A 24,272-nucleotide genomic window follows, 5' to 3' on the forward strand; every position below is an offset into this window, starting at 1 on the left:
CAGGATTTTACTATATGGAACGGTTCCTTTCTGGGGGTTATTTTTGTCTTCGCAGTACTTTACATTCATGAATCAAGCTGTTACAATGAGGGTCTGAATAATTCACTGATGGCGTCCCTTTAATTCAACTCAACTGCATTTGGATTCTGATCAGAAGCCAGGGAAGCAGAACAATCCTTGCCCTCCAAAGGGCTCGCTCATATCCACTTGGGAGACATCAAGGTCACTGCATACCCTCACCCTGGTGCCACACTTCTCTCCCCATTGCCCACTCACCACAGCTCCTGGACGTGAAACAAACTGCTGATGAGGCTCCAGGGGCCTCAGACCTCACCCTGCCTAACTTCTTCCTGCCTCAATCCAAGTCAGGTAACCAGATGCTGCTGCCAGCATCACTGTGCCTCAGTGTTACCAGCCTTGGACTTGACCCAGTTCCTGTTGGACAAGCCTGAGTTTTCCTTGTCCGAGCAATGCCATCATCTCATCATGTCCTCTGGCTTGATCATCCCTGTTTGTCACATTCCAGCATCTATGACTTGTTCTAGAACTCTAGCATGTGTGGCTGCCCTTGGGTTCCCAATTCTAGTGAACAAACCTAATTCTCAAGTTTTCTGCCTTAACAATCAGTCCTGTCCCATTTCAATTCCTCAAAAGATATACAGTATTTCAGAGCTGTGTCAGAAGAAAGAAAATAAGGAGAGAAAACAAATCCGAGACAATGTACTACAAGTGTATTGCAGGGGCTGCGGTGCAGGGGACACGCAATAAGTGAGCAAATTCAAAATGAGGACACAGTGGGTGTTCCATGGGGTCAGATCTGGTTTTTACAGAGAGGACTGAAGCATACAGGCACGCAGGCCCCCCGTTTCTCCCAAGATAGCAGCACGGTAAAGTAAAAGGGTGGAAGGAAGCTGAGGTACTGAAGCTCAAGAGCCAAAACAGTGACTGGTAAGCTGTCCACTTAATTCCAAACAAGTAAAAGGAATATTTTCACCCATTGGTTGGAGGAATTTTTGTTCGGTGTCACATATATTTCAAATCCAAGGGTAAAATAAAAATTCATTAGCATCTTCTCAAGTTTTCTCACTTGGTTAAGGGTGCCACCCTACCATCTACTCTAGAAATTTAATGTTAAAAGTCAAATGAAGGCTAAATCTCAAAGACTGAGCACAGAGTGGGAGGTATTATGGCCAAGCAGGGTGCAGACCCAGCAAGAAGTTTAGGCTTTAGGGGATGAGGTTCCCAAAGCTCACAGATCATCACTATCATGAATGCAGAGTCTCTTGAGAATTGCTAAATCAGCCAGCAGTAACTGGGTTCTTTGGGTAGGACTGGCCAAGGGTGGATTCTGCTGTGAGCATGCAGTGCTCCTTGGGATGGCGCCAAGCTGCCTGTGCATGCACAAGACGCCGGAGGGGGCGACAGTTCAGCATGCCTGCACCCTGTCAGCAGGTTGGGTCTCAACAGGCCACTCAGACCCATACTATCCCCTCTTCCTCAGCCCCTTCACCAAATAGGTCACCAAGTCATTGAATCACCAGGGTCCTTTTCATCTCCCATATTTGTCGCCTCCTCTCCATCCACACCTATCGCCTCACCCCCATTTTCCCCAGGAGTATTAAGGACTCTCTCAGGTTTGTCCCTGGCACCCCATTATCAAAACATTTTCCCATCAGATCACTATAGTACTCGGTTTCAGCACTCATTTCTTTATTAGAATGTCATCTGGCTCTTTGGACTATAAGAGCATGGAGGGAAGTTCCCATATCTTATTTTCCTTTGTATGCCCAGAACCTCTTAGACTCTTGCCATATAGTAGCACTAAATAAAAGAAAGTGTATGAAGATCTATTAGAGTTTTTTCACAAGTCACACCATTATCTCCACAACATTCATGTGTGTGAATAAATGGAGTGTGTATTTTAAACTGAGATCCCTGCCCAGACCCAGATCTGTGGTCTTATTGTATATGACTCAGTCCATCAGTGCTACCAGCTGAGGAAGGTGGGAAGAAGTGGGTGAAGATGTCTTCTTCCCTCTCAGCCCTATTTCAGCCTGTCCTCTATCAAATACTTGGGCATTCAGTTCTTGCAATTCATGAATTCCTGCATAGTATCGTCTGGGAAAATTCACAGAACATACTTACAAATGGAAAATAATTTACCTGTATGTTTTTCTCTCTCCTCTCCCCTTTATTTTTGGCACATGAATAAGCTGAATGTTCTGACATACTCAGTATCTCTTGCTCTGCTGACTGCTTTGCCCAATATTTGTCTCCAGTAATTTCACTGCAGTTATTTTTTTTCTCACAAAGAAACACATTTCTGCACATTAAAGAGGCACAAATTGTTATTCCCACTTTTCAAAGGAGATGTGGTGTTTCCAGATTTAGAAAGACACTTCCAGCTGCCAAACTCTGTCAGACCCTGCCTTGGCTTAACGGGGAATGTTTCTGTTTTACTTAAGTAAAGAAGAAAAAAAGTAAAACCCTTGAATTATTTAAATAGCTCTCAATTTAGTTTAGAGGACGAGAGAGGCCTTGACGTGAAGATCTGAAAGAACTTGGGTTGAGAACTTGGGCGCAACAACCAAATGTTCTGTGTTGCTTTCACAGATTGGTTAAGTCTTCTGTGCCTCCGTGTGCTTGAATATCAATGTGATTGAATTATATGGTCTTTGGAATCTGTTCTAGTGCTAGTGTTCCATGATTTGATGTTTTTCTCTTCTACTGTTACCTAAATTTTTATATGTATATGCCCTTCCCAAGGGAGACCTTTTTTTTTTTTTAATAATGAAATGGCCATGGACAATGGAAATATGTTGTTAGACAAACTGTGACTTTCTGCCGAGAACATGGGAGGTGATGAGTAGTTAATCTTGGGGCAAGAAACAAAGAAGGCCTTGGACTCTTCTCATCTCTGGGAACCTGATCTGATTGTTCATGGAGAAGGTCTGATTTTTGTATGGCTACTGTGAAACCTCTACTGACCTAGTTACCTTGATTCCAATGGCATTTCTAGGCAGGGGAGGACTTTTGGGTATGCAGATATTTCACGAAAAATCCACAGCACAGGTATCTTAAGTCTGTGCGAAGCTCCCAAAGTTGCCAGGCATTGGGAGAAGGGGTGCTCTCTCCCCTCCCCTGCTTTCAGAAACTACTGCCAAACTGGTAATGAGCTCTGGATTCAACTGGGACTCCTGCAAGGCACAGGGCCAGCACTGGACTGCTGGCTTTGGTGGCAAGGTGGCCTCCCTAATCTCAACTCTTCCTGCCACTGACCATGGCCACTGAAGCCCTGCTTTTGGCTAAATAGCTTGCTGGACTGTCTGTGTTAAGCAGCAACAGTGGTGGGGAATGTTTTTTTTTCTGGCAGACAGAGTGGATTTTCTTTGCGGTGATCTGGATAAGCACTTCAGCTTCTCCAATGTATCACAGGTAGGAAACTCCAGGAAAATAAAATGGATTTCTTGCCCTTGGAATGAGGATGCAGAATTTTATTGATTTGATTAGGAAAGGAGATATCTTATCTTCAGCCTCAAAACGGGTCAATGGGACATTTCTATTATACCATATTGTAAAAATGTCTTCCACAGATAATCATCCAGTGAATGCTTATGGATGGGCTGAATGAATGAAGTGGATGTGGGAATAAAGTTGATCGGTTGTCCTGATTCATTCTCTAAGGTGAGGGTGGTGTTGAACCAGGGAGAGGGCTCTCTACAAAGGGTGGGTGAGAACTGGCCCATTTCTTTATTTGGAGGTTTTGATTTTATTCCTTCATTTTTGAACAGACATTGACCAACCTGAAAACTTTCTTTTCTTTCCATTTCCTCCCCTTTCCATACTCCTTTCTACCTCTTTCTCCTCTCTGCAATCTTATTCTTCCATATATAGAAACAATGGACAAGGAGAAGGAAGATTAGAAATGAAGGAGACTAATCCATTTCTAGATTGAGCCCTAAATGTTCTTTTCCCTAAACACAATCCTCAAGCCCTGAAATGGTGTGAAGGCAAACTCCAAGACACTCGCAATCTCAGCCTAATAAAGATTTCCAGGTGCCAAGTCATTTCAATCCCTTGGTGTTGGGTGGATTCCACAAAAAAGGAAGTTCTGAGTGCAGACTTTTTCTTCAGGCTTATCTATTGCTGTATAAAAACTAACCCAAAATGTATTGCAACACAACAACTATTTAGTTATGCTTCACTATTCTGAGGGTCAGGCATTTAGCCGTTCCTAGCTGGGAGAGTCCTCTGCTCCACTGGGATGGCTTGATATTCAGCTGCAGCTGGCTCGTGGGGCGGGTCCACGATGTCCTCCCCCACATGCCCAGCAGCTCAGTGGGAATGGCTCCAGCTGGAAGTCTGGGCTCTGCTGATCACTCCCTCCTTGCAGTCTCAGGACCTCTCCCCTTGATCCCTCTAACTGGGTGGTCAGATGGTTTATAAGGCCACTCAGGGCTCCAAAAGAACAAGGGGAAAACTGATTGTTCTCCCAAAGATTAGTCCTAGAGCTAGCACAGCTTCACTGTCCTCTACCCTGAATCAAGAGGAGAGGAAATGGAACCACCTCTAGATGGAAGGAATGTCAAAAAACTTCCAGTCATCTTTAACCACCAGGGGTTATGGTGCACCCGTAGCTGGGATTGCCCTCTGCTGGGAACTGGGAGAATGAGGTTCTATGGCTCTATGCACCAAGGGACACCTGGCATGGAAACACCTGGGTTTTCTAAATCAAAGCTGTAACTACATTGATGGAAAACAGCAGAGGCTTTGTGCCATTAGATACTACACTCTCTGCAGAAAGTTCTGACTTTAACAGCTGAAGTTGGAAAAATCATAAAATGATTCCTAGTATTAGGCTGTTGGATGATTTTCATTTTGATCTCTGAACTGTGTTTCTTCTTGTTGGCAGTGATGGAGTAGAACATTGGAAATATTTTTTCAGTGTGACCCTGATTCCTTCACTTTGCTCCATATTGCTAATCTCAACCCACCTTTTCAATAAAACAGAACTCCTATTTTTAGAATGCTTGGTGCTCTGTACATCATTTCTAAACGTCCCAGTAAATTTCATACACTAGCTCCGTCTAACAGATGAGGGAATAACAGCTTAGAAAGATTAAGGAACCAGTTCAAAGTTACACAGAAATTAGCACAATTGAGATCTGAATGAAGGCCTTGGCTCCAAAGCCTTTTCTATCCCATATGATCTCTGGAAAGCCAGAGAACTTTAGAAAGCATCCTTAGTGTACTGCCTGAGAAAGGATGGAGCCAGCAAGGCTAGAACGAGCGGCCAGCAAGAGGATCCACAGCTGATTGTAGCACGACATTGTGAACATAAATAACAGCACTGAAATGCACATTCATAAGGGGTTAAAAGGGGAAATGGTAGTTTGTATATATGGTAACACAATTTAAAAAAAAAAATCCATGGAACTGCTCTATGCAAAACGTGAACTCTAAGTTAAACCATGAACTATAGTTAGTTTATTTATTAAAATGTGCTTTTATCAATTGTAACAAATGCTTCACTCCAGTGCAAAGTATTAATAGGTTGATATAGGGGAATTCTGTATTTTATGCATGATTGCTCCACAAATGTGAGACTTCTCTAATAAAGAAAAAAAATGAGATGCACGTTTGGAAGGAGGACAAAAGGATCCACAGCTCAGTCCTCCACTCCCACAGAGGCCACTGCTGGGCTACAAACTTGTTTTGATTCCAGCTGCACCCTTCTTTGAGAAACCTTGAAACAGACAAGCAAAAAGGTGCAGACTGACCTGCCACTTTCCAGAAATGCTATTTTTATAAAATATCTTCATGCTGAATTCCTTTGAACTGATACCCCCACTAGGGTATTTAAGGAATGATTCAATATGCAAAGAATGGTGAAAAAGATCACCTTGATATGTCTCACCCTCACAATACCTAGTTTGGGTCTTCTGAGAAACAGATGACATAAGGACATTAAATGTGCAAGGATTTTATTAGATGGAAATGAAAATTAGAGGGAAAGAAAATGAGGAAGAAGCCGGTAAGGCTGAAAGAGTCATACCACAAAGCAAATCTGACCCAAATGAGGGAGAGAGTGAAGGGAGGTTGGCTGGAAGCCCACAGACTGCTGAGCAATCTAAGGAAGATTTAGTAAGTCCCTTTGGGAGCACTTGAGCCAAAACTGGCCATCAGATGTGTCCTGTATCTTTTCAGAATGGGGCTGTCTTAGCATCCCTGTCTTGCTCAGTTATTGGCTGAACCTATGAAAAGTGTGGCCTCAGCATCAGTGCATTGGATTTCAGAGTACAGCCATTGCATCTTTGGTCAACTGAGCTCCTCGTGGTTTGAGACTTTGAGGCATATTCTTTTGACTACCACACATAGTACTGCACATATATAAGACAGTAAATGTTTGTGGGTTCATGGTCTCCAAAGCAACCTTCTAGTATTCTGGGTACTTTCCACTTCTGTGCCTTTGTTCAAACTTTCTTCTGCCTTCTTGAAGTTTTCTGCTGTTAAGAAGCCAGCTCAGATCTTGCCTTCAAAAAGTCTTCTCCTATCGTGAAGTCCTCCCTTTCTCTATCCATCCCTGGCACTATCTCTATACTTTGATCATTGAGTCTACTCTAATGACTCATTTGCATATATGAGATCTAGGGACCCAGGATAGTGTCTAATTTATTCCTGTGTCCCTCACTGCAATCTACTACAGAACATTGCACACAAGTACATTGCAGATACTTAAGAAGTGGCTGTTGAATTTGTTGAGACTTTGCAACAGGATGTACTTGAACATATCTTTAGGAAAAAGTGTTAGTGTAGTTCTGCCCAAAATGCCTTATAAGAAACAGTTTACAAAAACTTGTAAGAGATTGCATGTCCCCAACTGAATTCCTTATCTGCTCCCCATCCTACTTCACTTTTGCTGTGTTGGTGCTCATCCCCCATGCTCCAGCCCCTAAACCAGAGAACCTTGGTGTCCTCCTGGACTGTTCCCCTGGGCCACACTGGAACTACTTCTGAAGGGCCTCCCTGATATTTTTTTCACCCCTGATGCCTTTGCCTTCTCCCACCTGGACTGTGGTAATGACCTCCTTATGGCCTGCTCTGATATGCTCTTCTCCCCCCAAGACTCTGCATTCCCAGAATCAAGCCCAGGACTAGGATGAGGCAAAGGAGGTGCCATGGGCACAAAATTTAAGGAAGCACTTGCTCTCAGGGTTGTGCAAGTGCTGAGAGTGAAGGCCTTCTTCAGCACTGAGCCCTAGGTGCCTCAGTTGCCTCACTCTAGTCTTGGACTTGCCCAGAGTCCAACTGTGATGTCTTTCTTTACCAAAAACCCTTACTGAGTGGGACGTAGCCCTGGCTGTGCATTGGCAATGCCTGCTAAACTTTGTGAAAATATAGACTCCCAGGCCCCTCACAGGTTGGCTGGAGAGGGTCGTAGGGTCTGCACAGCCAGGTGTGGGAACCACTGGCTCACAGGACCAAGGCTAGACTCTGGAATAATATTCAAAATTCCTCCCAATCTGCCACCTGCCTGCATTTCTGGCTTCATTTTCAGCCAGTTCTCTCATGGGAGGAACTGTAGGCCAATCACACCAAACCACTCCTTGTTCCTCAAATAAGCCAGGCACCTCTGTGTCTCCATGTCTTTGCTTGGGTCACTCCCTCTGCCCAAAATGATCCCTTTGCACCTGCCCATTGCCCCGGAATAATTCTCATCATTTTTGAAGATCCATCTCAAATGTCATCTCATCTCTGAAAGCTTTTTGGATCTTCACTTTGCCTCTTCAATGGAACTATGTCCCCATCTCTGCTCTCCTGTATTTATTCACAACCCCAGCAGCCCCTCTCATGCTGTTCCTCATTGATTCTATGAGGACATCTTGGGTTCAGTAACCCTAGTTACAAGCTTTGGATTTCTGCAGCTCTTGGTACCTTGCTCTGGAGTAAAGACAGCATTTATTTGTGTTTTTAAAATTGAACTGAAATAAATTCAATTATTTAGCTAAATGTGACTTTTCACAGCACCTAACATAATGCCTTGAACACCAGGTCTTTAAAAATATTTGTTGAATAAATAAATGAACAAAGGAATGAAAATGGGCTAGAGTTTGCCATCACCATTTAGCCATTTCCAGGGAATTTGTATGTGTTTCAGTATTACTGAGTAGAGCTCAGATATCAGTGTGCATAAATAAGAAGATTCTGGGCTATTATTAAATATGCAGATTCTTGGCCCCAATCCCAGAGATGCTGCTGACTCAGTAGGTCTAGATGGGGCCTAGGAATGTGCATTTTTAACAAAGACCTTGGGGAAGGCTGAGACAGGTGGTCCACAGAACATTTTTCGACAAACATTGTAGGAAACATTTGGTGTTCAGCAGATGGTGTTGACTACAGATATTTTCTGAGACCAGCTGCCTTAAATGCAGACATTGTGGAGTCTTGTCAGGAGCACCTGGTAAAGGCAGGTCTGATGTGACATCCATTGGGCGTTGGACTCTGGGAAGTCTGGTCTTGGGACAACCACTGGATTGTGCAATAGCATGGAGAATGACAGGCCATGTATGTTTCACCTTGTTGCCAAAGCCTCTTGTCTCTGGCTGTTGCTGCAGCAGCTCTTCTACTCTGACACACTGCTGTTGGGAAGCCTTGACCCAACACTCAGGGCTTGGGTGGCTCCCTGGCCAGTTCCTTGCTAGTCCCAGCTTCTATGATGGTTCCCACAGGGCCAGTGAGTTGACTGCCATCATTCTTACTCCAGCCTCACCTCCTCACAGGGTGAATCGGGGTGGCTCTGGTGGAAGGAATGAGACTGGAAGGACAGCCTACATCTGAGCTCCACCACTGACCACCATCAGACTTACCAAAGGCCATTTAACCAAGATTAGCAGGTACATGGTGAACATCTGCTACATGCAAAGCACTGTCTGCTGAACCTTCGGGGGCTCCAGATTCCTCGGGTGTAAAGACCCTGGCAGTTCTAACTGTTCTAGATTGAACACAAAGCCAACCAAATAAAGCCTATTTAATTTTAATGGTCCACCTCGCCTGCCATGCCAGAGACCCAGGTTCAATTCCCAGTACCTGCCCATGCAAACACACACACACACGCACACGTGAATTTTAATGGTCTCATGAGGACCAGAGACAGAAATGTACTCTCAGAACAACAACAAACACATGTGGAGCCCACAATGGGGCTTTCTGTATTCTGGGAACAACTTAGCCAAGGAAGCAGCACCCAGAAACCAAGGTGGAACCAGTACTTGTGCCAGGCTGGAGGAGACAGTGCCTGTACGGCACTGCGGTCCACGAACATCCAGGCAGGAGGCCATCCAACAGAGGATTAACACACCTTCCCTAAGTTCTGGGGCAAAGAGAAGTCAGCACAAACAGGATAAGCCTTAAATAAGGACCAGAGTCAGCCAACTTCTGAGAGACACATGGGCCATGCTACATCTCCTTAGTTGGGCATCATCAACACTGGCAAACCTGAAGCCTCACCAGTCCCAGTACCTGCACTTTCCTTTCCATGTCTGCACGTAAGTCCCCACACCTGGCCTTTTGATCCCCTGCCTGCACTTCTCACTGAGGTGCCCTCAGCCTTCCCAAACCATCCCTGCTTTCTCAGCTCAGCTTCAGCTCCTCTCCCGGGAAATCCCCGCTCCTTCCTCCAGCCAGCAGCAAGTACACTGCTCTGTGTTCCTGTCAGAGGCACTCTGCTTCCTAGTATTTCTGCCCCTAAAGAATCTCTTCATATTTTTTTTTCTTGAAAGACTACCTTGTTTGGGAGGATTTAGTATAATGATCACATTTATTTTGCAGTTATTTATTTACTACTTAATCATCTCAAATAAATAAATCCCTTATTGCCCTATTTTAAATTATTCAAAGACGATCCAATCTCACCATTTCTTCCCACCTAAAACTCTAAACTATAAGTAATCTATACTTCATAATGCCAAAAATCACACCCATCATCATCATAAGGCTGCCATTTTTTACATATGTTCTGTGACTAAGCATGTAATCGATCTGCACATGTTCAATAAGTAAATCATCTCTAATTTGAGCCATTGTGCTCATAAGCCTAAAATCTGCCTATCTTTTGATTCTACAAAGCTGTCCGAATGACCGCAGTTTGGGAGACAGATTTTTAGGCTGATAGGTCATTTGATCTCCTGCTTTGCTTGTAGCAATAAACTCTTTCTCTCTTTGAAATCCTAGTGTCTCAGGAATTGGTCATTTGAGCACATCGGGCAAAGAAAGTCCTGCTTCTGATCAGTATAAAAACAGTAAGAACAAGTAAGAGCTTGCATTTATTTTGCCCTAATGCCCTTGTTATTGTCTGACATGCTTTGTGTGCATTTCCTCATTTAATTTTCACCATCACCCATTTTATGGTTGAGGAAACTAAGGCTTAGCAAGGTTAAGGCTCTTACTTCAAGTTACAGAGCCAGTAAGTGGTATGTTCTTAACCACCGTGTCAAAATAGTAATAGAAGACTACTTCCATAATATAATAAAGTTAGTTCTCCTAAATCATAACTCAATATCACAATTAACAAGAAAACAATGGAAGTATTTCCACGAAAATCAGCAATAAGACGAACATGCCTGCTATTACCGCTATTATCTAACATTTTTCTGGAAGAGCTAGTTAATACAATTAGACATAAATATTGTAAAAGAGGAGGCAAAATTATAATCATAGCATATGATGTGACAATATACCTGAAGCCCCAAGAGAAAAACTGAAAAGCCATTAGAACCAAGATGAGAATTCTAAAAGATAGCCAGTTACATATTGAATATTAACAAGAAATCAATGCCTTTCCTGCTAACAAACAGCAGGTAGAAAATGTAATAGAAGAAAAGATCATATTCACAATAGCAATGAAAAAGATGACATGCTTAGGAATAAATTAACAAAACTGCAAGAATTTATACTATCTGAAGAAAATGATACAATACTGAGAAGCATAAAAGATTTAAACTGATGGACAGACAGTTCCATTTTTTTGTGTTCACTATAAATCCAATGCCAGTCCATCAAAATACTGACAATTTTTTAATAAAAGAAAAAATTTGATGAGATTATTTTATGCTTAATCTAGAAGAATAAGCTTTTAGAATAGCCATGAAAATTATGAAAAACAAAGAAAGACAAGCCCTACCAGATATTAGGATGTATTACAAAGTTATAGTAACTATGCCAGAACGGTTCCAATCCAGCAAGAGGACAATGAAACAATAGAGTTGTACACAAACAGAAAAAACTGGGCCGAGTTAAACTGTCGCCACACACACAAAAAAGTGGCAATTTACAAAGAATGCAGTATATGATACAAGTACCATTTTCATGGATGAATTTCTGGAGCACTTCTGCTCCAGAAAACAAATCAACAAACAATCCTGTAACAACTGATAGCCTTTTGAATAAGCTGTAATGTTAGATCTCACTTCACCCCTAACGTTAAAATATATGTCAAAAGGAGCAAACATTTAAACGTATAAATTAAGGCATAAAGTGTATTGGGAGAAAATATGGGTATGCATTTTTATAATCCTGGGGTGAATAAGGCCTTCCTAAGCATTTAAAATTCTTAGACTCTAAAGTGGGAAAGTTAATTATATAAAATATAAGCATCTTTCTGGCAAAGACAGAACTAAATAAGTTGAGGGGAAAACAATGCCCATATCAAAGACAGTTTTTAGATTGTTCTAATAAACAAAAAGCACTTATAAATTATTTTTAAAAAGATGAACAATGCAATAGGAAAATGAAGAAAAACAAAATTTGCTCTATTTCACTAATAAAGAAAAGAAAAAATGAGAGTGAGTTACAAATTTTTACCTATCAAATCAGTAAATACTAAAAATTTGTGAGTCTCCAGTGTGAGAAAGTATGTGGGGAACTAGCATTTGCATAAATTGTTGGTGAGGATGTAAACTGGCATAATATTTTTGGAAGAAAAACTTGAGACATATTAAAATTTTGAAAGTCCTTTATAGGACAAATCTCACATCTAAGAATATATTCTAGTTAACTACTCACTCCATTAACAATATTAAAAGATGCTCATTTCATTGTTGATTATAATGCTGAAGAACTGGATACCATCCAAATGTCCATTGGTAAACAATTGTTTAAATAAATTATTGTACTTTAATGGAATAATGAGCTGTGGTTAAAAGAAATGAAAAGATGTACTATACTAACTCATGAAGCCATCAAGATAAATTGGTTAGTTGAAAGATCAAATTACAAAGCACAATAGGGTATGACCCCAAATTTACATTTTAAAATAAGTCATAAAAGTATGTGGATAGAAAAAAAACAAACAGTGGTACACTTTCACAGGCAGTTATTTTTTGGGAGAGGAGAATATGAGGAAGTTCGCATATATCCATACAATTTGAATGTTTAAAAAATTGTTATGAATTATGTCTATCATCGGAAAAATAAAATCATTTTGATTATAAATTCTGTAAAGGGAGATTCATATCCCTCCTTAGTCTCCTTCTGGTGTTTGAATCAGCTTCCTTGGAGTGGCTATTACTGCTTACCTTTCCAGAATTCAGCTTTCTGAAAATCTCAGAAAGATAGACAAAAATATGGAAGTTTAACCCCACCCAACAAAGTCCTATTTGCTGTCCCTTCGGTCCACCCTCAGAGCCTATACATCTTTATTTTGTACTCTTATAGATAATCTACTTTCTCTAATTTCCATGAATATGCAGCTTAAAGGAAGGGAAAGGGACTAGTAGTGGCAGGTACACTGACAACGAGAAGGAAGTTGGTAGAAAAATTATTAAAAGCCATCACAAGGACTTACATGCCTCTATCTGGGTCATTTAATACAGGAATAAACAATCTCAGGTTCTTAGGAACCTCTGAGGTCATCATTCTATTACAAGTCAATGTAACACATCATAATTTTTATAACTTAGTCTAGAAAATTCGTTATCACATTCACTATTTAAGAACCCAAGGGAGAGTATGATACGTCTCATTTAAATTTCCATTTGAAATGGTTAAAATTAAAAGTTTGGGCTCCTTTTTCTTCTTCCAGGGATGGTACTTAGAGGCATTCAAAAGGGTACAGCATTTGACGTACTGTCGCAGGCTATGCCTCCAGACAGCTTCTAACAAAATGAGGCTGTCTTGGACCCCTGGTAGCAGAACTGTTTACCTTTATACCAAGAAGGTTGGGAAAGCACTGAAATCCACATGTGGCATGTGCCCAGGCCAATTTTGCGGGGTTCAAGCTGTGAAATCTAAAGTTTTCTGAGGTTATCTAAAACCCAACAACAGGTTATTAGAACCTAAGATAGTTCCATGTGTGCTGTATGTGTCCATGACAGGACTAAGCATGCTTTCCTGGTTGAGGAGCAGAGAATCACTGTGAAAGTGTTGAAGCCACAAGCACAGTGTCAGAAAGCTAAATGCAAAAATGATGTTTTTTTTTTATGAAAAAAAGAGAAGCCCCCTTCTTTGGGGCTCAAAGAAGCAAATGCTCAGTTACCTGGGAAATTTTCACCACCCAGAAAGATGCATTATCCAAATGTTCTGGATAATAAAGATTTGTTCACTCTCTTCTTTTTTTTCCTAGAGCATTTACTCAAGGCCACCCACGTCATAGAAGTTCAAGAAGTCCCCAGTTGAGTCATTTACTCACCAGTGGGATAAACGGGGTGGAACCAGAACCCTGGAAGGTGGGTGTGGCTTCATTTGGCTCCTCCCTGAGAAAAGACGGACAGTGAGAGACCAGCAGGGAAGGGGGCTGCCTCGTGAATTTCCACCCTGCCGATTCCCATCCCCCAGCTCAGCCCAGAAATGGTTGGTCAGACTATAAAATAAATCATGCTTATTAAGCCTAATTACCATGTAGCACAAAAACGATACAAATTATTAACAGAGTCAGATCAACTTTACCATAAGTGTTTCGTAACTTCAGGCCCTTAATTCACATATGCTCAGCTTTCAGAATTCCTCATTTTCTAGCAAGCTAGGCTACCTTTAACTATGCCCTACTAGAGAGAGAGAGAAAAACAGAGAGAGAGAGCAAGACAGACCGCCAGAGAGGCAGAGAGAGAGGCAACTTTGCCCATGGGAACATTTCTTTATCAGAATAGATCTATACAAAGGTAGGCCCCTGCAGGCAGTTGCAGTCACTGTAGTCAGGCCAAAATGTTTATACTGCATTCCCCATTCTCTCCTAGAACTGGAGCTCAAGTTTGAGTCCGACTGAAATTCAGTGTGCAGTTCAGTTTTTGCCCCCCAACTTCTTCTCGCTGCCTTCTGCTTTTTGAAAAGCTGGCAACCAGCATTAAGAGCATTGTGGTCTGTATCCTTGTTACTAAAATATAGCTTCATTTCTGCTCGTGGAAATATGCAGTCAATTAACCATAATGTGGTCCAGATCCCCTTTGATATTCTAAAATAAAAACATTCCAAGTTATTTACTCGAGAAGAGTTGTTCCTAAGCACGCCCAGTAGCTGCTGTTTTTAATAATGCTGCTTTTAATGGGTGTGGGACATTCTGGGTTCAGGAGAATGTGCGGCTCAAAGTTCTGAACTATTATCACTGGATGTTTTTTGATGTAATGATCATGAGAGCTTACACTGTGGATAAAACTCTTACCAAAGTGCATTCGCATATATATAACCATTTTTTTCCATATGCATTTCTGGTTTTTGTACCAGATTTCAAAGACTTAATACCCCTCTCCAAATAGGAAATCTCATTAAAATTTTTTTATTGACCACATATTGAAACATTAATATTTTTGCTAAGTGAGTATAGCAAACGGAAAGTAAGGGGCAGCCAGGGAAGAAAAGAGGTGACAAGACCCCTCAGGAGGATGCCCTGTCATGAAACCTTCCCACGGGATTAGAGAAGGGAATTCCTCTCCCAAATGTTTGTTCTTGGATATAGCAGGGCTGGATGTCCAAGAATCTCCTGGGAAACATTAGTTACAAAATCAAAACAAAAGAGAGTCCCTGGCTCCCCTGACCCCTTCCCCAGGTCTACTGCATATAGTTTAGAAGGGACAGGAGTGAGGCGCTTTGAGAGTATATGGGGGCTTAAGCAAGCCAGGCTTAAGCAAGGGACCAGCAGATGCCAGCTATGTGACTACCCAGCTGAGTGAGGTGTTCCTGACCCATTGGCTTTTCTTGAGTGAAGGTAACCTCTTGTTGGTGCCTTAATTTGGACACTTTCACTTCCTTGGAACTGTAAGCTTATAACTTATTAAATTCCCCTTTTTAAAAGCAAAAAAAATTTTTTAATGGGGTTGCCACTGTTTAGGAAAGCAAGGTTTCTTGTTGGTAGTCAGACCATCCGGGCTAACTGGCATTTCCCTGCTGTGTGACCTCAAGCAAATCAATGGATTTCTCTGAGTTTCACATTTATAAAGTAATGATGTCAATAAGTACCACCTCAAAGAGTGGTTTTGAGAATAAATGAAATTATGTAAGTGAAAGCACTTACTAATCTCTCAAGGGCTCTGCAATTTTCGCTAAGATTAGATATTAAAATCCTAGTAGAATTAGTGCTAAGAGATTTAGATATAAAAAGGAACCAGAATCCTTGGGCAGAATTTTCAATCCAACTGGAGAGATAAGGTAAAAATGAAATTCCATGAAACTTACAAGTAACAGCATATTAAGCCACTAAGTAGCATTTTCAGTGTGAAGTATGAACTCTGTATTAGAGTAGATCATATTATGACTAAGAAATTTAGCATATAGCACAGATATTTTTCTGAAAGAGCTCCTGGGTTTGCCAGAGAGACTCCTCTATAACAGCATTGATATAAAGACAATATAGTCAAAGTAATTGCTAAAGTTTATGGTATTGCCTCTAAAGGATTACTGAAGGAAGCTCTGAAAAAAGGACAATAGGAACTTCTACAGTCCAGGGGTACCCAAGAGTTAGAACAGCAAAGGGAAAAGGCAGAGTATCACTGGTCAGGGGAAAAGCAAAGGCCAAGCATAGAGATGGAAATGTATATAATGGTTAGGTTCTTGTGTCAACTTGGCCAGGTGATGGTGGCCAGTTGTCCAGTCAAGCAAGCACTGGCCTGTTACTGCAAGAATATTTCATGAACTTAAATAATCAGTAAGTTGATTGTATCTATGGCTGATTATACCTGCAGTCAACTAAGGAGAGTGTCTTCTGCAATAACATATGTTTAATCTAATTAGATGAAAACTTTAAAGGAGAAGTCAGAAGACAGAATCTCTCTCTCCACTTCAGTCAGCAAGCCTCTCCTGTGGAATTCATTGAAGACCTTCACTGGATTGCCAGCTTGCAGACTGACCTACAGAATTTGGACTTGTTTATCCCCACAGTTGCATGAGACACTTTTATAAAATCTCATACTATTTACAGATATCTCTTGTTAGTTATGTTTCCCTAGAAAACCCTGACTAATACAATGTACATGTTATATGAAGCACCAACGAGGACATCAGACTAGCTGAAATGGTGGGGCATATTATGGTGGCCCTTAAAAGCTCAGCTGAGAAGTTTGCTCTTGACATATTCATGCATATTTTATATACATACAGCCAGAGTTCCAGAGAAGAGCCTGTGTACTCACTAACCCTTAAAACTCTACTGACCAATATGACAGCAACTAGACATATGTAGCTATAGAGTACATGAAATTTGGAGGTATGCTGCAATTTTCATATGAGATTTAAAAGATTTAGTACCTCAAAAGATACAAAATATGTCATTAAAATTTTTTATGTCAATAAAATTTTATGTCATCATGACTACATGATGAAATTATAATATTTTTGTTATATTAGGTTAAATGAAAATATTAAGATTATTTTTACCTATTTAATTTTATTTTCTTAGTGTGGTTAGTAGAATATTTAAGATTACATTTGGGGCTCATATTATATTGCTATTGCACAGCATTGCTCTAGAATGGCAGGATGAGCTTTAGAGAATCTTATTTGCATGTGGAAACTCTGAGAGAAACAGGGAAGGCTTTGAGAGATATGGTTGGGGAGATGCCCAAGAGGCCAAAACTAATACTTGTAAATAGGGTTCAAGGCCAATCACAATCTCCTCATCAAGAGTCTTGGATACACACTGAAGTAAGAGAGGGGCAAGGCAGTGGGACTTGGCCCTGGGATAGTGGACAAAGGTTTGTTGTCTTCAAAGATAGGCAAAACATTAAGAAATTGAGAGTAAGTTATGTACTGGAGTTGTCACAGTGTGAACCTGCAACAGGCTATCAAAACAAGCCATAGTCAGCTGGCAGCCATTAACCCTAAGAGAGGCAGTCACATATGCCAGCTGGAAATTCCCTCTCACATGCACAGTATAAAGGTCAATCAATCAGTAACAACAGGTCTACATCTAGCCCCAATTATGATTATCATTTCTAGCTTGCCTTATAATTGGTCTACAATGCCATAATCAAATGTTCCCACATCCTGCTAGGTATAAACCTGCAGCTGTTTGTACCTTCTTTGTCCCAACTTGTAATGGCACCCACAAAGCTTTGTGCCCTACTGTGCAGCACCATAAAATGATTTGAGCCTGACCTCTGGTATCACGTTCTGTTTCGGAAGCAGCTTGGCTGAAGGCTGTGCCCCAGTGCCAGGGGTGCAACAAGAGGGCTCTTGTTTAAGAAGCAGACTGTAAAAGTCTTTTATGGATTAAATCGTGTCCCCACTCACCCCACCCCACCCCCCAAAAAAGCCATGTTCAAGCCCTAGTCCCCTAGTCATGTGGATGCAAACTCATTTTTCAATAAAATCTTTGAAGATCCTAGCAAGATTAATTCAAATTGAATCAGGATGGGCCTTAGTCAAATATGACCAAAGTCCTTATAGGCAAAGGAAATTTGAACAAGGTAGTAGGAGTATGTAGGAGACAAAAATAGATGGAACACCAAGTGAAAGAGGCAGAGACTGATTATGGGTTGCCAGCAAGCCACCACGAGAATGCCACAAACTTTGGAGAAAGCATGGTCTGCCGGCTGATACCTTGATTTTGGACTTCTAGACTCCCAAACTGTGAGACAATAAATTCGTTTTTTAAGTCAACAAGTCTATGGTTTTTGTTATAGCAGTCCTAGCAAACTAAGACAATTTTATTTGCATTTGTTTTTGGTAAAAGGGGTAGAATGCTGTTTTAACAAACACCTAAAAATGTAGAGGTGGCTTTGGAATTGGGTAATGGATAGGGGTTGGAAGAATTTTGATTGCTTGATAGAAAAAACCTAGATTGTTTTAAAGAGACTGTTGGTAAAAATATGGATGTTATAGGTCCTTCCAGTGAGGCCCTAGAAGGAAATGATGAATATGTTACTGGAAACTGGAAGAAAGGTGATCCTTCTTATAAAGTGGCAGAAAACTTGGCAGAATTGTGTCTTGATGTTGGATAGAAGGCGGAACTTATAACTGGTGAACTGGCTGAGGAGATTTCCAAGCAAAGTGTGGAAGGCACAGCCTGGTTTCTCCTTGTGGCTTACAGCAAAATGTGAGAGCAAGGAGATAAATTGAGGACTAAAGTGTCAAGTAAACAGGAACCAGTACTTGACAGATTTAGAAAATTCTCAATCTATCCTAAGAGCATTATCTGAGACTAGGACAGAAGTGGCACCAATAGGGCCCTCCCTGAGTTCTTATAAGATGAGTTTCCAGAGAATGGATACCACATAAGTTTGTGGCGGAAAGACCATTTTCTAAAGAGATTAGGCATATAACTCATGGATCCAATCAACCATCTCAGAGCAAGTCAGGAATGGAAATGCAACTATCCAGGTAGGATCTGCGAAAGACTCTTTGCCTGGTTGCTTGAACCCCCTTGAATTGCACAGAAGACAAGTAAGTTTTGTGAGAATTTTGTATCAGCAGAAACACTTCCAGTCTGGACTAAAAGTGACAGAAATGGAATGGGATGAAGGGAGAATGACTTCAAGGGCAGAACCAGGGAAGCAAATGTCTGAGCCAAAGAAATCTCAAGCCACAAGAGAGGGGCTGCCACCTCTAGCATTCCAAGATAGTGGTACTTCCACCTGGGCATTCAGAGAGGGTGGGGCTACTGCTTCAGCAGGCCTGGAGGACAAAGTGAGCCACAGATTCCTCTTAGACCTTGAAATCTAGCAGGATTTGCCCTGCGGGGTTTCAGCCTTGCTTGTGGCCTAAGACCCCTTTTTTCCTTCCAATTTCTCTCTTCTGGAATGGAATGTCTATTATAGCCTCCCAAACTGTGAGACAATAAATTCCTCTTGGTTTTTTTTTTTTTTTAAGCCAACCAGATTATAGTATTTGTTATAGCAGTCTTGGTAAACTAAGAAAGTTAGAAGCCTGAATGAAAGGAAAATATCACTTGTGAATACACAGTCCATGTGCTCTACCACTGGGCAGGGCCAAGATAGCAGAACAGCCCCTTGTCAGCAGGAAGAGGGGTAGAAGTGGTTCCAGCTACCAGGCAGCAGAATGGAGATCAGCAGCTCTGACAAAAGAAGAGCAATATTCTACAAGGAGAATAAGCAAGCTGCCAAGAGACTCAACTGGGGAAGAGAGAAGTTTCCAGCAGTTCTGTTTGTTGGGGCCCAGAGTCAAGTGTTATTTCTATTGCTACCCATACATTATATATATATATATATATTACTTAATTAATTACATATATATGTGATATAATGTAATGTAAAGTAAATATATATATATTTCCTGATGAGAGAAATTTTTCTATTTGTAATTTGACTGTGCTCTAGAAAGAGTATTAATGAAGAGACCTTTGTTTTTCTGAGCATTTTGATGGATATGTTTATGCAAATGTGCAGTAGAATCTAAGCCCTCTTCGTTTCCCTTCTCCCAACTTCTCCCTTCTTACTCAGGATCTGGATGTTTGTTAGCACTAAGGTATCAGAGAGAGAGGAATCTACCAAGGCTATATCTGATAGAATAAGAAAAATTTGGAGGGGATGGAGAATGGAAAAATTTAGATGGGGTGGTGAGCATGAAAGAATTCTGCATTCTGTGATCTGATCCTCTTCTTGTAGCCCCACCAAAGCTTAAGAAAATCTGACCTAAGCTCATTAAATTGGCATGAGTGGCTTCTTGGGAAAACCATCAAAGGAAATGAGTTTTATTTCTGTGTTAATCTGGGGAGAAACATACAGATATTCAAACGCATAGCCAGACCTCAAAATCCCTCTGTCCCATCCCATATTAAGGAGTGAAACAGAGAAAATATCAGTTAATCCATCAATATTTAGAATTTGAAGTTTAGACATACAAAAATTATACCCAGGAATAGCATGTAAGGGAACTGGCCCTATTGGCCTGTATTTGGTTCTGGCTACCTGGACCAAGCCAGAGGGTCTAAGGGCAGCCCTGGCTCTGTAGAGCATGCTGACTTAAGGAACTGCCTGTTTCCTTGGGGAAGAGTGCTGAAGCTCTTTATCTCATACTTTCATATATCTCTGTTTTTAATAAAACTTTAATGTACTCAAAGACTAACTTTGAACCACTGAGAAGTGAAAGATTTTGGGTTTCTAGACTTAAATATTAGAGCTGCCTCAGATTCAGGAACTTGGAGTAGAGGACGAGGCTGGAATGATGGGAGGAGAGAGCCAGGGAAATCGGGGAGGGGTGGGATCATGACATTTGCTTTCCTGTTCTCCCACCCTTCTGTTAGTAGTGGGATGAGTAGACCTCTGGAATTTAGCTGAGCATTGAGAATTTTTTTCCTGTTTCTTTTAGGACTCCATGTGTTAACTGAAGATTCCCACATAGAGCTCCTCAGGCCATGAGCTGGCAGTATAGATTTCTACTTGGCACTGGGAAGCAAGCAGGAAAGGAAAGGGACCTCAGGAAAGGGGAGGGATCGTCAATAGAGGACCTGAGGTGTCCTAAATGAGCTCTCTCTGTCTGAATTCAGGACTCCCTGGCAAAGCTGTGTTTACTCCAGCAAGAATCACCATGGAAACCAGCATAACCAAAGGAGTCTTAGTTTGGGGGGGGTGTTATGATGGGGTGAAGATATGAATATAAAGATGAATTCTGCATGTGTATGTCTATAAACACAGATAAATTATATATGTACATCTTTTTGTGTGCTTGGTCTTATTGATTTCCACAAAGAAGGCATCAGTCTGACATAAGATTGTCTCAGATTATCCCTTGTCTGACTACATTATATCCATGCTGCTTATCCTTAAATGATACATTGGGTAGTACTGACAACATGATAAATATTATGTTTCAATATACAATATAGCAGTCAATGTAGCAGAGGGAGAGGTAGAGAGGTATCCCCTGGCTAGTTCCATTTTCTCAGAGCATCAGAACTTTCCTGGGGTCATCCTGAACCTAAGGCCTTGTCCCTGACTCATCAGGTTGACCATATTCAGTTCTCTCAAGAGGGATCAGGTCTCAGGGTTTCCAATCACCAGATTACTAATTATTTTTCAACAGCTGCCAATAGTACAGCTTAGGCTTTTGCCAGAGGAAAGAAAATAAGAAATAACATTCATTCCAAGAAATTCTTTGATAAGCATAGAAGGTCAGGGTAAAAGGAGATTAATTATCTCAAGGAATACTGACATTTTACAAATACAACCATATTCCTACTGGAGGACCCCAGCCAACTGATCAGGAACATTCATATAGGGGCATTTCTGCCAATAGCTGTAAAAGGACACAATGTCAAATGCTCACAGCAGGGCTTTTTCCCCACCTATATTATAAACCCTTTCCTCCCCAATCCTAGGTAAAGTTAATTTTCCTCTTAGGGAGGAGTAGAAACAAAAGCCATCTGCCCATGGAGAAGAGCAGGAAACCTACTCAGGCCCAATATCCTGCAGTGATATCTGCTTTACTGGAGGTGGGGCAGGTAAAAGTTACCAAGCAGAAATTGGTTACAATAAGGAGTGAGAAGGGTAGAAATAATGACCCAAGGACAAGGCACACAGAGACTTTTACCTAAAATTGAGGCTAGACTACGATAACCAAGAATCCCCCTTTGTCCCAACCAAGAGCCTTGCACTGAGTAATAAGCCCTATCACCCTATGACCAGAGAAGAGGCAAGAGCAAGGAGAGAGGCCTCCTCTCTGACAGAAGCATACAAAACCTGAAGAGAGCTGAGATTGGAACAGGAACACTCAGAAAAACCTTTTGGGACCCTAGGCCCCACACTAAGCACAGTGCAATGGCAGATGACCACTGGAGTAATTTAAACTCATTGGTTTACTAAAGGTAACTTTTGCAACAATAAAACCCAAACCCTATTCAACTACTGAATAGATTGACTGAACTTGATGAGTGGCTTGACAGAGAAGAGGTATGTTCATTTCTAGGAGTAACTAATACTTACATCAGTCTCTACTATTCTTTTGGCACAGTGTCCAGTATTCAGTAAAAAAAAAAATTATGAGAGTCAAAAACAGCAAGAAAAGAAAAGACCACCTATTGTCAAAAGATAAAGAACCAGACCAGAGATGACCAAATGTTGGAATTATCAGGCAGTGACTTTATAATAACTATGATTAATATGCTAAGGGATCTAACGGAACAGATAGACAATAGACAAGAACAGATGGAAAATGTCAACAGAGAAATGAGGACTATAAAAGGAGTGAAATGGAAATGCTAATTTTAAAAAGTCACTATCATAAATGAGGAAGTCCTTCAACAGCCTAATTAACTGATTGGAAAGTATCAATGAATTTGAAGACATGTCAATAGAAATCATCTAAACTGAAATACAAAGAGAACGGAGGGAGGAGGGGAATAGAATATAGTATTCAAGGGCTAAAGGAGAATATCAAACTATCTAATGTACATATAACTATGGGAAGAGTAGGAGAGAATAAAAATTTGAAAAGATAATGACTAAGAATTTGCAGCTTTAATGAAAGACAAATCACAAATCTAAGAAACTCAGAGAAACACAAAAACGGGGACGTAAAAATAAACGAAGCTAAATACATTATATAGTCAGACTGCTGAAAACCAAAGATAAAGAAAAAATCTTGAAGGCTACCAGAGAAAAAAATAAACATTATATACCTAGGAACAAAGATAAGAATGACAATAGACTTCTCATCAGAAACAATGCAAGCAAGAAGACAATGGAGCAAAAGCTCTAAAATGACGAAAATACACAAAAATCTGTCAACTCACAATTCTAAACCCATGGAAAATATCTTTCACAAACGAAAGTAAAATCAAAACTATTTCAGATACACAAATATGAGAGCGTTCATTTCAAGCAAACCTGAAATACAAGACTTCTTAAAGGAAGTTTTTCAGGTAGAAGGAGTATGATACTTTAGGGGAATCTGGATCTACACAAAGAAATAAATAAGTGTCAGAAATGGCAAATAAAGGTGAAAAGACTACAAGCCTACCTGATTTTTTCCCCCCAAAACTAATTTGGACATTACATACTCAGATTACACTTTATGTTACATTGCACTTTAACTTCTTGGCTATTTGGAAAAAGCTATAGACCTTCGATAATATTTGGGGAGCATTCAAATTTTACTAGTAAGACAGTTTAAATAATCTCTCAGAATGAATTACTTCAGCAAATGACTGATCACACATTTTAATTTCTATTATGAAATTTTAGAAGGCAGCATTTCCTGAACTCATCCCAACTGAGTTATAGCAACATGTACATCTGTACATACAAAGATAAACATTCATACCACTTGTACCCAAACACATAACATGTGAGCCCAGAGACACAGATGCATATAACAGATACACATTTATATATTCATGACTCATCCACTTATTTGGAGTGCACATTTAACATTTTAATAGGTACTATGCTAAGGACTGGGGATAATAATCTAAGTAGGTTATTGTTCAGTTCATGACCTAAGGGAACACATGGTCTAGAGGGAGTCACATGAAAAATAAATACTTAGAGAACTGCATGCTCTGTACCATATCAGCTGCCTGCACAAGGCACTGCAGCTGAAGAGAGGAAGGCAGGATCATTTCTGTCTAGAGTAGTCATAGAGGAAAAAAGACATTACGATATTCTGAAAAACAGGCAGAGTCATGTGAAATAGGATGGATGGAAGATAAGTAGGAATAGAGGCAAGATATCATTCAAGATGCTTTTACAGTCACCTGAGTAAGAGATAACGAGGGCTCGAACTCAAGTAGTACGAAGGTGAGTATGTATCCCTAGGATATCTAGATAATAACAATCACTATACTTGGTGAACAACTGAATGCTGTAAGGGTGAGAGAGAGGAGGAATTTAGTG

At 40.7% G+C, this 24,272-nt stretch overlaps 1 long non-coding RNA gene and 1 pseudogene across 1 annotated transcript; both read left to right on the top strand.

The window, feature by feature from the left end:
- The first annotated feature begins 254 nt into the window (after nt 1-254).
- Nucleotides 255-13,783, top strand: LOC143660797 (uncharacterized). The gene is made up of 3 exons (XR_013164255.1): nt 255-948; nt 10,231-10,308; nt 13,619-13,783. It is a non-coding gene; the product is annotated as an uncharacterized LOC143660797 (long non-coding RNA).
- LOC143661657 (large ribosomal subunit protein eL34 pseudogene) lies at nt 13,037-13,479 on the top strand (annotated as a pseudogene).
- Nucleotides 13,784-24,272: the final 10,489 nt, after the last annotated feature.

This window comes from Tamandua tetradactyla, chromosome 17, assembly GCF_023851605.1.
Source record: "Tamandua tetradactyla isolate mTamTet1 chromosome 17, mTamTet1.pri, whole genome shotgun sequence".
NCBI classification, from domain to species: domain Eukaryota; kingdom Metazoa; phylum Chordata; class Mammalia; order Pilosa; family Myrmecophagidae; genus Tamandua; species Tamandua tetradactyla.